Source organism: Diadema setosum, chromosome 11 (genome assembly GCF_964275005.1).
Source record: "Diadema setosum chromosome 11, eeDiaSeto1, whole genome shotgun sequence".
NCBI classification, from domain to species: domain Eukaryota; kingdom Metazoa; phylum Echinodermata; class Echinoidea; order Diadematoida; family Diadematidae; genus Diadema; species Diadema setosum.
In genome coordinates, this window is record NC_092695.1 from 20,404,731 (window position 1) to 20,417,687 (window position 12,957).

Below are 12,957 nucleotides of genomic sequence, written 5' to 3' on the forward strand. Positions count from 1 at the left end.
TGCAAGCCAATGGAGTTGTTATATATATAAAAAAAAACCTACGTATGATAAGACCTATGTAGGCCTAACTCATACATACATATTAGATTATTGTACTTACGAACACACGCTCAAACATTATAGAGCACATTATATAATATGGTGTGTGTGTGTGCGCGCGAGCGCGAGTGTATATAATACATAAAAAATGCATAATATTCTTATAAGACTAGCAAAAACAACCCACCCCTCTCCTCCTCTCCCCCCCCCCCTCTCTCTCTCTCTCTCTCTCTTTCTCTTTGTCTCTCAAACAACCAACGAAATTCTTTTAGGAATAAAGAATTTCAGTCTGGTAAGAACTTTATAATTTCCATTAAGTGAATGTTTAGAGATCTCGTGCACTTTCAAGCAAATAGATGTGTACCGTCCCAAGTCTGATGACGTAGTAAACATCATTTGCACATTTTTCTTACCATTGCAGTCAAAGCCGTCCCCGGTGTATCCAGGTTCGCAGGTGCATGCGATTGAGCCGCTCTCTGTAGCGCATGAACACGCAGCATTCTGACCGCAACAGTTCCCCATACCGCGACATTGGGTGCTGCTGCCGTTGTGGTAACACTGCGCTCCTTCCATAGTTTCGTAGAGGGCGTCGTTATTGACATCTTCGAACAAAGCAAAACTAAAATTGATGAATGAATGGAAATTTCTTTGAGTATTACCAACTACATTCTCACACGCGACAAGCTACAAAAATGGTCAACTGTCAGAGATAAATATACCTCTTCAAATTTTTGCGACAATAAACAAACGAGGTGATCACACAAACATGCATGATACAACTAATCATTGTCTTTACCAAGGTTTAGTGCACGTTATCCTTTGCTCCTTCAACAATATTGCTCCCAACAAATATCTGCACGCTAGGCCTAGCATTGATTCTACCCTCAAACATAACCCTAACCCTAATCCTCATCCTCATCTCAAACTAAACCTAAAACCCTTTCACAACCCTAACCCTTAGTCCGAGTAGAATACAACCGGGGCAATTGCCGCAGGAGCAAAACAATGTCGTGTCACCCGAAAATCGACACACACGCGGTACAAGACCCTCTTTGTCCCTAAACACTTACTTCTCTTATTCATTGTTGACAGTTTTCTTAAAATTCAACCAAAAATGTGCATTAGACCGTTGAATTTCCTAGCTATTTATGTTTATTATCTATATGCAAAATATTATCTATTCTATCTCTTCGCAAGTCACTCTTCCACTCTATTTTTTTTCTCTTTATATGCATTAAGGGCTGCAAACAAATGAAGCTACAGAAATACCACGAGTTCATTATTCTATTGTCCAGAATATTTACGTTTCTCACTGTTGCAGTTTTTTGTTGCATTTTTTTTATTATTCCCCTAAAACTGTGTGCCTGATTGTTGGATATAAATATCCAAAAGCTCCCTCTTGTATGTGTGTGGGGGGGGGGATACCCCTCCCACACTTTCGCTTACATTCCCCAATACAGAACATGGTTATTGCTCCCCCCCCCAAAAAAAAAAAAAAAAAAAACAAGAAAAAAACAAGAAAAAAAGAAGATATATATATATATATATATATATATATAATATATTTACATTTCTGTGTACGGCCACGCTCAACATGATAAATTCACCATAAAGATACAACCCTATTTGTGATACTTAAGCACCTATGAAAATTCTTGAGAGAGGAAATAAACAAAAAAAAAATACTTTACTTTTACAAACTAGCTAGGGTTATGATAGACAGGATACTAGTACCTTGCTCGAGTGCAGAGCCATACGAGGACATGTCCCCGAAATCGTTGAGCCAGAACACGCGGTCCACGCGTGTCGCGATGCTAAACAGCTCGAAATAGCTCACGATCGTTCCCACGCCAATTGAGAAAATGACCACGTCTTCTCCCCTGAGTGTCCTGGCGATCGGACCTGGTCGATCGCCCACGGTGGACACGCCATCGGATAGAAGAATGATGACTCTAGTACAGGACGGGTTATAGGACAGGGTACAAAAGGAACAACATCCGTGTACTTGCAGCAGGAAGTTATTCCCACATCATTGTAAGTTTACAAAATAATGATGTTCAAACGGATAACTTAAACCGAGCAACGTATTCATTGCTATTATCAGGAAACGACAACTTCATATGCAAGTGTAGATGGCGCTCACACTATCCTGTATACAGCACCTCAGCCCAGTGTATTGGGAACACAATGGCGTATAATCACAAAACGAATCCGCATCAAATTTTACAATCGCTCTTCAGATGGAACCGAACAAACATATTGTGCAATATTTCTTGTTTCTGCAAAGCAGTGATAGAATGTTGATTGAATAACTATTCTTCGTAGTCTATAGAGTAAGGGTATATAGTATCGAACTCAAAAATAGACCTATTTGCCTAGTGTCGAACTCATGGACTGTATGAGCATGGGCGTAAATCCCGGGGGGGGGGGGATGGGGGGGATATATCCCCCCCTGAAATGGAGGAGGGGGGATGGCCTGTACAATCATCCCCCCCTGAATTTTGAGGGGAAAAATGGAGGAAGCAGAAATGTGATTGTATAAATTTTGGCATATTGCATGACGTTTGTACGCCGGCCTTCAGACAGGACGGTAACAGAGCTGAACAGTATTCTATCTTGTATAGGAAAATGTATAATTTTCTCAAGCGCTCGCTCGCTTCGCTCGCTCGCGAAGAAGTAACATCGACATACACTGTAAGGTATGGCTCAGGCGTTGACAACGTCAAATAGTATAGGTCTACATAAACATCCTATAACGCGAGTAACTGGGGACCATCTGCAAAATATGTACGAACACATACAAACAAACAATAACAACAACTTTATCGCCATAATTGAATCCCCTCCATTTCCTGAATCATTCCTGAGAAACAACAGTGACTGATGACTCAGTCAGGATACATCTATGGGCATACCAAGGGAAGATCAGGGACGTCGAATCTATGGGGGGCAAAGGGGCATTTGCCCCCCCCCCCCCCCCAAGGAAGTGTTTAGACAGACAAATCATTTATCCCCCAAGCAATTCCCGAGATGAGGAAAAATCTCGAACTTTCTTAATGGAAAATTGTCCAAATATCGCCAGAACTATGCACCAGATCGTTGTATTGCAATCATGAACATGCAAAAGGTCCGCTATACAGGATAAGGGATAAACTTTGTACACTTTTGACATAGACGTATATTCCCTAATTTATCAAAGAGTGTGCAGCAGATCTTTCACTTAACAAAAGCAACCTAATATGTATAGAGGCGTCGATGGGGGGGGGGGGGGGATGGTTCTCAAATAAAAGTGGGACAAACAAAAGCGAAAAATATAGCTACAAACGGCAGTGTTTGGAGTGTAAAATGTTAAAATGTTAAAGCTCGCTCGCTTCGCTCGCTCGCATTTAACCGCTATGCCATTCTCCTGATGTTGCTGTCAGTGATTGACAGCAGGTGCACCCGGTGCGCCCCCCTTAATTTCTAAAGCGAAAATATAGCAACAAACGACAGTTTTTAGGACTGGAAAATGTCAAAATTTTCAAGCTCACTCGCTTCGCTCGCTAGCATTTAATCAGTATGCCATTCTCCTGATGTTGCTGCCAGTAATTGCCGGCAGTTGCGCCCGGTGTGCCCCCTTAATTTCCAAAGCGAAAAAATACAGCCACAAACGGCAGTCTTTGGACTGTCAAATGTCAAAATTTTCAAGCTCGCTCGCTCCGCTCGCTCGCATTTAACCGCTATGCCATTCTCCTGATGTTGCTGCCAGTAATTGCCGGCAGTTGCACTCGGTGTGCCCCCTAAATTTCCAAAGCGAAAAGTATAGCTACAAATGGCAGTTTTTAGACTGTAAAATGTCAAAATTTTCAAGCTCGCTCGCTCCGCTCGCTCGCATTTAATCGCTATGCCATTCTCCTGATGTTGCTGCCAGTGATTGTGAGCAGGTGCGCCCCCCTTAATTTCCAAAGCGAAAAATATAGCTACAAACGGCAGTTTGGGGACTGTAAAATGTCAAATTTTTGAAGCTCGCTCGCATTTAATTATTCCATTCTCCTGCTGTTGCTGCCAGTGATTGCCAGCAGTTTTCGCCCGGTGCGCCCCCTTAATTTCCAAAGCGAAAAATATAGCTACAAACGGCAGTTTTTGGACTGTCAAATGTCAAAATTTTGAAGCTCGCTCGCTTCGCTCGCTCGCATTTAATCATTATGCCATTCTCCTGATGTTGCTGCCAGTAATTGCCAACAGTTTTTGCCCGGTGCGCCCCCTTAATTTCCAAAGCGAAAAAATACAGCCACAAACGACAGTTTTTGGGACTGGAAAATGTCAAAATTTTCAAGCTCATTCGCTTCGCTCGCTCGCAGGCATTATGCCATTCTCCTGATGTTGCTGCCAGTAATTGCCAGCAGTTTTCGCCCGGTGCGCCCCCCCCCCCCCCCCCTTAATTTCCAAAGCGAAAAAATACTAGTACAGCCACAAAGGACATGTGGGACTGTAAAATATCAAAATTTTCGAGCTCACTCGCTTCGCTCGCTCGCATTTAATCGTTATGCCATTCTGATGTTGCTGCCCGATTGCCGGCAGTTGCGCCCGGTGTGCCCCCATAATTTCCAAAGCGAAAAAATACAGCCACAAACGGCAGTCTTTGGACTGTCAAATGTCAAAATTTTCAAGCTCGCTCGCTCCGCTCGCTCGCATTTAACCGCTATGCCATTCTCCTGATGTTGCTGCCAGTAATTGCCGGCAGTTGCACTCGGTGTGCCCCCTAAATTTCCAAAGCGAAAAAGTATAGCTACAAACGGCAGTTTTTAGACTGTAAAATGTCAAAATTTTCAAGCTCGCTCGCTCCGCTCGTTCGCATTTAATCGCTATCATTTTTATTGAAATTTTATAACATCCAACAGAGTTAGTTTCCCTTTATCATCTCAGTCAAGTCATCATTCTTTTTTACATAAGTCCTTCTATTAAACTATGTCCCTGTTTGTGTTCTAAATATAACGATGTGGTTTTTTTTTTCTCCTGCATTCTTACCAACATAACTACGTATAAAAATGTTTTGCATTACATTCAATCCAGCTTGTATTTTATCACTTATTTTACATTATGAAATCCAGATTGCTTGCGTCCACGATGGCACATGCTGTAGTTCCCTCTTTTTTCTCCCTTTTTTTCCTCTTTTTTTCCTCTTTTGCTTTCCTTTCCTTTTCTCTCTTTTTCCTCTTCCCAATCATTTTGATGTCAGTTGACATCGGTTCGTTTATTGTGTTTTATATTGATGTTTTGTGTATTTTTCTGAGGGTCCCATATCGTACAAGCTTTGCTTCTTAGTGGGACCCTCCACTTCCATCCTCATCCTTAGTTGACTTGTATTATACGCCTTATGTATTTAACAAAGATGTAATCACATCTACCTTTCATTTTCATAATTTTCTTATGTACCTTTTCAAATTTTGTTCTATATCACAAATATCCCGTGTATATACAATGTAAATAAATTTCTTTGTTCATTTTGATGGAGGTGAAAATAAAGTTGAAAGTTGAAAGTTGAAAGCTATGCCATTCTCCTGATGTTGCTGCCAGTGATTGTGAGCAGGTGCGCTCCCCTTAATTTCCAAAGCGAAAAATATAGCTACAAACGGCAGTTTTTGGACTGTAAAATGTCAAAATTTTCAAGCTCGCTCGCCCCGCTCGCTCACATTTAACTGCTATGCCATTCCCCTGATGTTGCTGCCAGTAATTGCCGGCAGTTGCGCCTGATGCGGCCCCCCTTAATTTCCAAAGCGAAAAAGTATAGCTACAAACGGCAGTTTTTAGACTGTAAAATGTTAAAATTTTCATGCTCGCTCACTCCGCTCGCTCGCATTTAATCGCTATGCCATTCTCCTGACGTTGCTGCCAGTGATTGACAGCAATTGCGCCTGGTGTGCCCCCCTTAATTTCCAAAGCGAAGAATATAGCTACAAACGGCAGTTTTTGGACTGAAAATGTCAAAATTTTCAACGCAAAGAGATTTCACCGTAGGTGGGGGAAACCCCCCTACCATACCCTCCCCCCTCGCTTGATTCGTTCCCTCACATAACCGCTCCTCCTAAGATCAAATCCTGTCTACGCCGATGATAGGCCCCGTTATTTAGTAGGCCTTCACAGTGATGTCGCACAGCAAGAGCTGAAATACCACGATTTTGTCATTCAATAATATATTGTGAATATTTCATTTTGTTGTTTTTTTTTAAGAAAAGAAAACAAAATTTTCACCACAAGTGAGCACCAGATCGCTGAATTTCAGGTCTGAAAATGCAAAATCTTCCTCGTGTGGGAGAGGGATACCCCCCCCCCCCCCATACACACCCTTCCCCCGTTCGGTCGTTCCGCTCCCTTTCACAGATATTTCCACAAAAAAAAATTGTTTTCATACTTTTAAGGTCTGATTTTCCGCCGAAAGTCGTCTGACAAGCAAAAAAAAAAAAAAAGCAACAAGAACAAATAGTCTTTATGTTGTTGCTGCCACTTTTCTCCCACTTTATATTTCATGCAAAAGAGTGGGGAATCCGATCCCTGTAAAGTGTGTGTGTGTGTGGGGGGGGGGAGGGGGGCACAAAGCTTCTCCCCCCCCCACCCCACCCCCCCCCCCCAAAAAAAAAGGCTGCGCCCGTCCGGTTATGGGCTTGTAATCGTGGTGATGGTGACCATCCCCCCCCCCCCCACTCCTCAGTATGGATTTACGCCGTTGCTTGTGGGCTGTATGAGTAATGGACCTTTTTTTTTTCAATGGCGAACTCTTGGGATGTATGATTCGTGGGTGTCGGTCTCGTGGGATAACAATAACGTGGCACGCAGAGGATCGTGATACTTACCCCTGAGCGTTTGGTCGCCCAGCTCGTAAAACCGTCCGAGCAGTGAGCAAAGCACCGCCCGTACAGGTTGTTCCTGGCGTATCGGCTACCCTATCCAAGTTTCGGGCCAGGTTACACTTGTTCCTTCCGCCGGAAGGCGAGATATAATCTATGTAGGTTTTCATGTTGTTGCAATGCGAGAAAGATATAACAGAAATGCGAGTGGCGTTGTTAGACGAGCTGAAATGAGTCGATGTCAGGCGAAAGAATTCCACCGCTCGACTGTAATAGTCCGGCCTCATGCTCCCCGAGGCGTCGAGCAGAAACACGACGTCAATTTCGGAGTTCAAGCTAAACGTGGCGTCGATCTGTCTTTTAAAGTTGTCCATTGGTGTTGAACCCTGTCCACAGGACGACTTCAGCAGCTGACAAACGTAGCAGAGCATGAATACTGACACTACTCTTTTCATTGTTATTTCGATGGATTTCTCTGTTATTGGTAGAGCGTATAGTCTGCTGCGATATCTAGTGAAAGGGTTCCTCACTTTCAAACTGGGACTTTTTCCAATGTGGCTACAGTAATTGAGATTATGCACCCTATTAGCTACGAACGACCATCCAATGCGGCAGGCCTGGAATCGAGTCTTGAACACTTTCGATCTTATATTAACATCCTAGAATACGATGAATGACCTCTCAAAGCGCAACTGAGCGCAGTGCATATCTTCTCGGGGTGTATAAGGATTCCAAACGCCGATTATAATTATTCTGCGATACTGTCCTCCGAACATGTTATAGTTGTATCAAAGTAGCTTGGACTCTGTCCAACAGTTTTCGATACGTGGGAGGAGTAATTCAACTTTAGGCAGCGGTGGTGAATGAGCGTCACCTAGATGATGACATCATAATCGCTGTTCCATATACGACTGGTCATGATCATGTTTGCTAGCGAATCGTCCACGATTGGTCATGATTACATCCAATTGTTCTCAAACCGTCAACCCACTGGCGCCGCCATACTTTTCCGGGTCGTGCACTGCAAAAAGTCCGGGTCCGGTGTTAAATATGAAACACCGAGATAGTGTTAAATAATTGTCAGTGCTTATTCATGGTGTTAGATTAACACCTCCGGATGTCATTTCAAAATATAAATTGTTTTTTTTTTTATTTAATAGTTTCGTTGTTACTGTTCTTGTTGATTCTGAACCTCAACAAGACAAGAATTTTCCGAGAAAGTGCTTGATTTTTTAAATAAAAAAAAAATGTAAACACATTTACACGACATGCAGTAACATTAGTTGGTGTTGTCTCCTATTGAAGAAGGACGGGTGTTATACCATTGACATTAACACCAGCAATATCACATCAACACCATGCGGTGTCATTGTTGAATTAAAACCAGCGCAGTGTCAAAATATCACCATCTACAATGTCAAATTAACACCACGAAGTGCCAGGAAAACACTTTCAACACCCACCATCACAACATACTTTCTACACCTGTGGGTGTGGTCCTCTTTTGACACTTGATCAGTGTTAGATTTAACACCCATTATGGCGTTAAATCTAACACCGATGTTTTTGCAGTGTGTGTCGTTTTGACCATGCAGAGCTGATGGTTTTGCAAGTGTATATAAACAGATAAACGCACAGGTGCGTGCACACACTCGTACACATCAATTTGAAATCATCCATAAGTAAAGCACGGATGATAATAATACATTTGTAATGACGTTTGTGGTGTGAACATTATTTCGATTTTGTATAAATTCACCACGTCTTGATGCACAGGACGTTTCACATCAAACAAGCACAGCAAGTGCTGTATCTTTCTGGTGCGTGTCCCGTGTTATACCAAACACTTCATCAGTGATGATATGGTGTTATGTAATATAATGTCTACCCTTGTTTATCAAATTTTATTCCGGTTTAATTTCTCCACATTCATCTGTTAGAAATCTTGGCGTTGTTCTTACTGACCATTTTTGTCCTAATACAAACATTTTCAAGACAAATATAGTGAACATTGATACTATCTTGACGATATGAACACTCAGCACCTGAATATGTAATTCATGTAATCAAATTGGTTAATATGAATTCCATACGTTTCATTTTATTTTCTCACATTTTGGACTTCATAACTTAGGCCTATGTCCTAACGCGTATAGAAACGCTGTATTAAGCTTGAGTAAATATGTCATTATAATAATTTATTGTTAGCACTGTATAGCTGTCAAATCCTGGGCCTGAGATTTGATTCACCTGCATTCGAAAGCATTTTCAATTGTTGTTCTTTTGCTATCGAGACATTATAGACGACAGCAATAGCAATTAAACATCTAATTTCAGGGCTAACCGGCAGATGAGATGTTTAGGCATGAGATCAGGTTCTAATTAAGTTGGAGTTATACGATAGATAAATGGCCGGAAATTCATGATACATCTCGATCTCTTTGTATGTCAGACAGAATATTGCTTATTCCAATTATGCGTGTTGGTTGGTAAGCAATTATTATACTAAATTTCAACACTGACTGCTGAAAAGCAGCATGGTCTACAGAAGGAGAAATGTGTTGTCCATGCCAGCTATCGTTGGGTATGATTTGAGTATTATTTGACTGCGGTACGATTGCATTGCAGGCAAAAATAAAATGTTGTTCTGTCGTTTTAATCATGGAAATACAAGAAGTCTAGCTCCCCGTTTTAATGTGTGCATGTATTTTCACGATGTATAGCGAAGGTATAGTAAGTAGATTAAAGAATACTTATGCATAAAGGCATGCCATGCCATCGCAGGCGGTACTTATACCAGGCCATAGTAATGAAACCTGCTTCTGTGAATCATTCTAGCTTGCGATAACGCCAAAACAAATCTTTCATAGTTATTTGTATATCATAAACAAAATAAACGTATGTATACATTACATACGTATGTATAGTTGAATTTCGAGTCAGGGCCCAGATATTTTCAATTTTTTACTTTTTGAGATTTTTTAAAATGTTTTCAGTTGCGCAAACACATTTAAAAGTGGTTGTCTTAAAGGGGATGGCTAATTACTGATCAGTGAGAATCAGTGGGAATGCTGGGGGATGATTGTTCCAATCCTTGTAGGATTCATTTAAGAGTACATTATATATCTATTGTTGTGTGAAAATTATTTGATTCAGAATGGTCTCATATTCAAGTAATGTGCAGTTAAATGTTCCCAGGTTAGCATGCCTGTACAGTGACGAGACATTAACACTGCACATTGCTTGAATATGAGACCATTCTGAAGCAAATAATTTTTACAAAACAAAGAATCACACAAGGATTGGAACAATCATCCTCCAGCATTCCCACTGATTCCCACTGATTAGTTACTAGCCATTCCCTTTAAGCTGAGAATCCCCTGGAGGAAGAAAATATGCTATTAAAAAATCTGTATTAATGATATGGAATTTCTTTTTTAAAACTGATCATTTTACATTTCGTGACAAGTAAAACGGACGCCTCTATAGCAGTCGTCATGCGAGCCACCCCTCAATAAATTATACATTTATTTTGTATTGTGCATTATTATTGCGGGTTGGGAGTAGCATACTGTAGGCGTGTATAGGGAGTAAGCTTGTATTTTAGTACTCAGTATCCGGTGATTAGTTTGTAGGCGGATTAAAAAAAAAAAGTTGTGTTTTTCTCTGGATGTTTGTACGATGTTGGGGTTTATAGAGAAGACCAAGAGCAAGTATACGATCGTAAACAAAAAATGCCAAATATGGACACTCACACACTAAATTCCAGATATATGAAGGTCGAATCATTCTAGTTGTCAGTTACCTCTTGAATGTCCTTCCTGATGTCAAAACAATGTCATTTTGGTGTGCTGTTTGTTTCCGTTTCTGTTACCTCAGGAAAATCCGTGGCCGTTTCCTCACTTCCCCCACACTTGACATTGACTCTCTTGTCAGGCTTGTTCTTTTCCATATTATATTGCATTTTTGTTTGTTGTTCTTTTTTGTTTCCCTTACGTCAAGTTGGGGCAGGGGTTGGCTGAGGTCCAGGAGTTCTCAAGAGATGGATAAAAGGTTATATTTGAGATCAGTTTTTCGCATCGCGCAGTATTGACAATTATTAAAGACCTAATAAAATGGCTCTGAAGTTGGCAAATTTGTTGTCTGTTTGCTTGGTTGGTTATTTTTTTTTTGTCTAATTAGATGAGAATTCCCTGTTTTATAGCATGTCTATCGTCAGCTGATAACCAAAATGGCGCTATTGCGTTTTATGATTTCAGCGTAAATAAAATCAATTGTCATGAAATAAAAAGTTTATCTAATAAAAATGGGCAGATTTGTAAGTAGTATTCCAAATACACAGATAGGGTGAAATAGTCCCCATGCTTTCAATTTTCATCATTCTAACTGAAAATGAAGATAATTTATAATTGACACTATTTGTAGAGGAGATCGATCTCTACAACATGATACCAATAACTAAATACCCCCCCCCCCCCCCCAAGTTGAGAGTTAATGTGTAGATTTGTATGCAGTGTTCCAAATACCATACACGGTGAGGGTATAATATAGCCCCCATGTGCTTTTAATTTTTTTTTTATTTTACTGAAAATGAAAATAATTCAAAATTGACACCATTTATAGAGGAGATCCATCTATACAGCATGATTCCAATAAATCAATAACCCCCAAAATTGCGTAAACCCTTTTGGTTCTCAGCCGACGATGGATTATTACTTTCACCGCCTGTGGGCGCACTTTCACTTTCGGCTTTTTAGTTCTCGGCATCTGCAATCCAGCTGCTAGAAGACCGCAGCTGCAGCGCAAGGAGCTCGCGTGCTTGCTGTCCAACCGAAACCCGCCTCGAGCGTGGCCGGAGAGGTGCACCTTATACTGACAAACATTATTCATGTAACACGTGTTTGTTTTTTTTATTATTTCTTTATTAGTTAAATCAGCTCTTAAGTCAACGCACCTAAGCTGGGGGGGGGGGGGATCTGGGAGAGTCTTTCAGGGAAAATAATTGTTTGATTACCTTAAACTGACAAATTCTGATTTAAAAAAAAAAATGGCAAAATCTGAAATTCCCATATATTTCCTTATGATAGGGAAATTTAAAGGGGAAAAAACGGTTTCAACGATTTCAAGGTCTCTGAATCCTACACTGGATGACTAGTACACCCTTCAGGATTTTCATACATTCAAGATGGCCGCGAAAACTGAAATTCCCATATGTTTCCTTAAAGTTGGTAAAGAAAAATTAAAAAGCCTTATGGCTTCAGCCTATTTCGAGAGTGCTGAATCTGAATCTGGGTGGTGCAACTCCTGCACCCATGAGGGTTTGAGATATCCAGAATGATTGATGTTTTCATTAGAAGAGTAGTTGAAAAAAAAAAAACAATAGAGTAATAACGATAATAATAACCCATAATTATTTACATGGTGCATATCACACAAAAATAAATGTCTCTCTGAATCTAATGTCTCTATGCACAATATGCACAGTAGCAGAAGATGATACAATGTAATTTTAGTGAAATTAAGTGCTGCATGAATGGCTTTTGATACGTATTTTGGTTGAAAATTCTACACATTCATCTCTGTATTCCAATATGCACCTAACATAGTTTATACATGACCGAGTATATACACTGTGGCATAGTTTTTTTATGAAGAGTAGACCTATCCAGTCTTTTTAAATACCTTACTTTTCTTACAAGCCCACTTCAAGAGAAGGTATTCAATTACATTTACTTGCACATGTTCAGATTGTTACTGTAACCATGCCTATTTACCAAGCCGTGTATATACGGTGTATTTCAGGCACGAGATAAAATTAAATTTTTCCCTTTATTTCCAATTTTGCTTACTAATGATTAGTAAGCAAACTTTGGCATAAAAGAATGGAGTGTCTAAGACATAGATCTATTGATACGTCTGAATATTACTTCAGTTCCCCCAAGTTTCCCAGCCAGGGGAGTCATACTAACTTTACATAATCTGTGTGTGTGTGTGTGTGTGTGTACATAATATCTTTATATTTATCTATTTACATGTACATGTATGTGTGTATATATATATATGTATATGTATATATATATATATATATGTATAT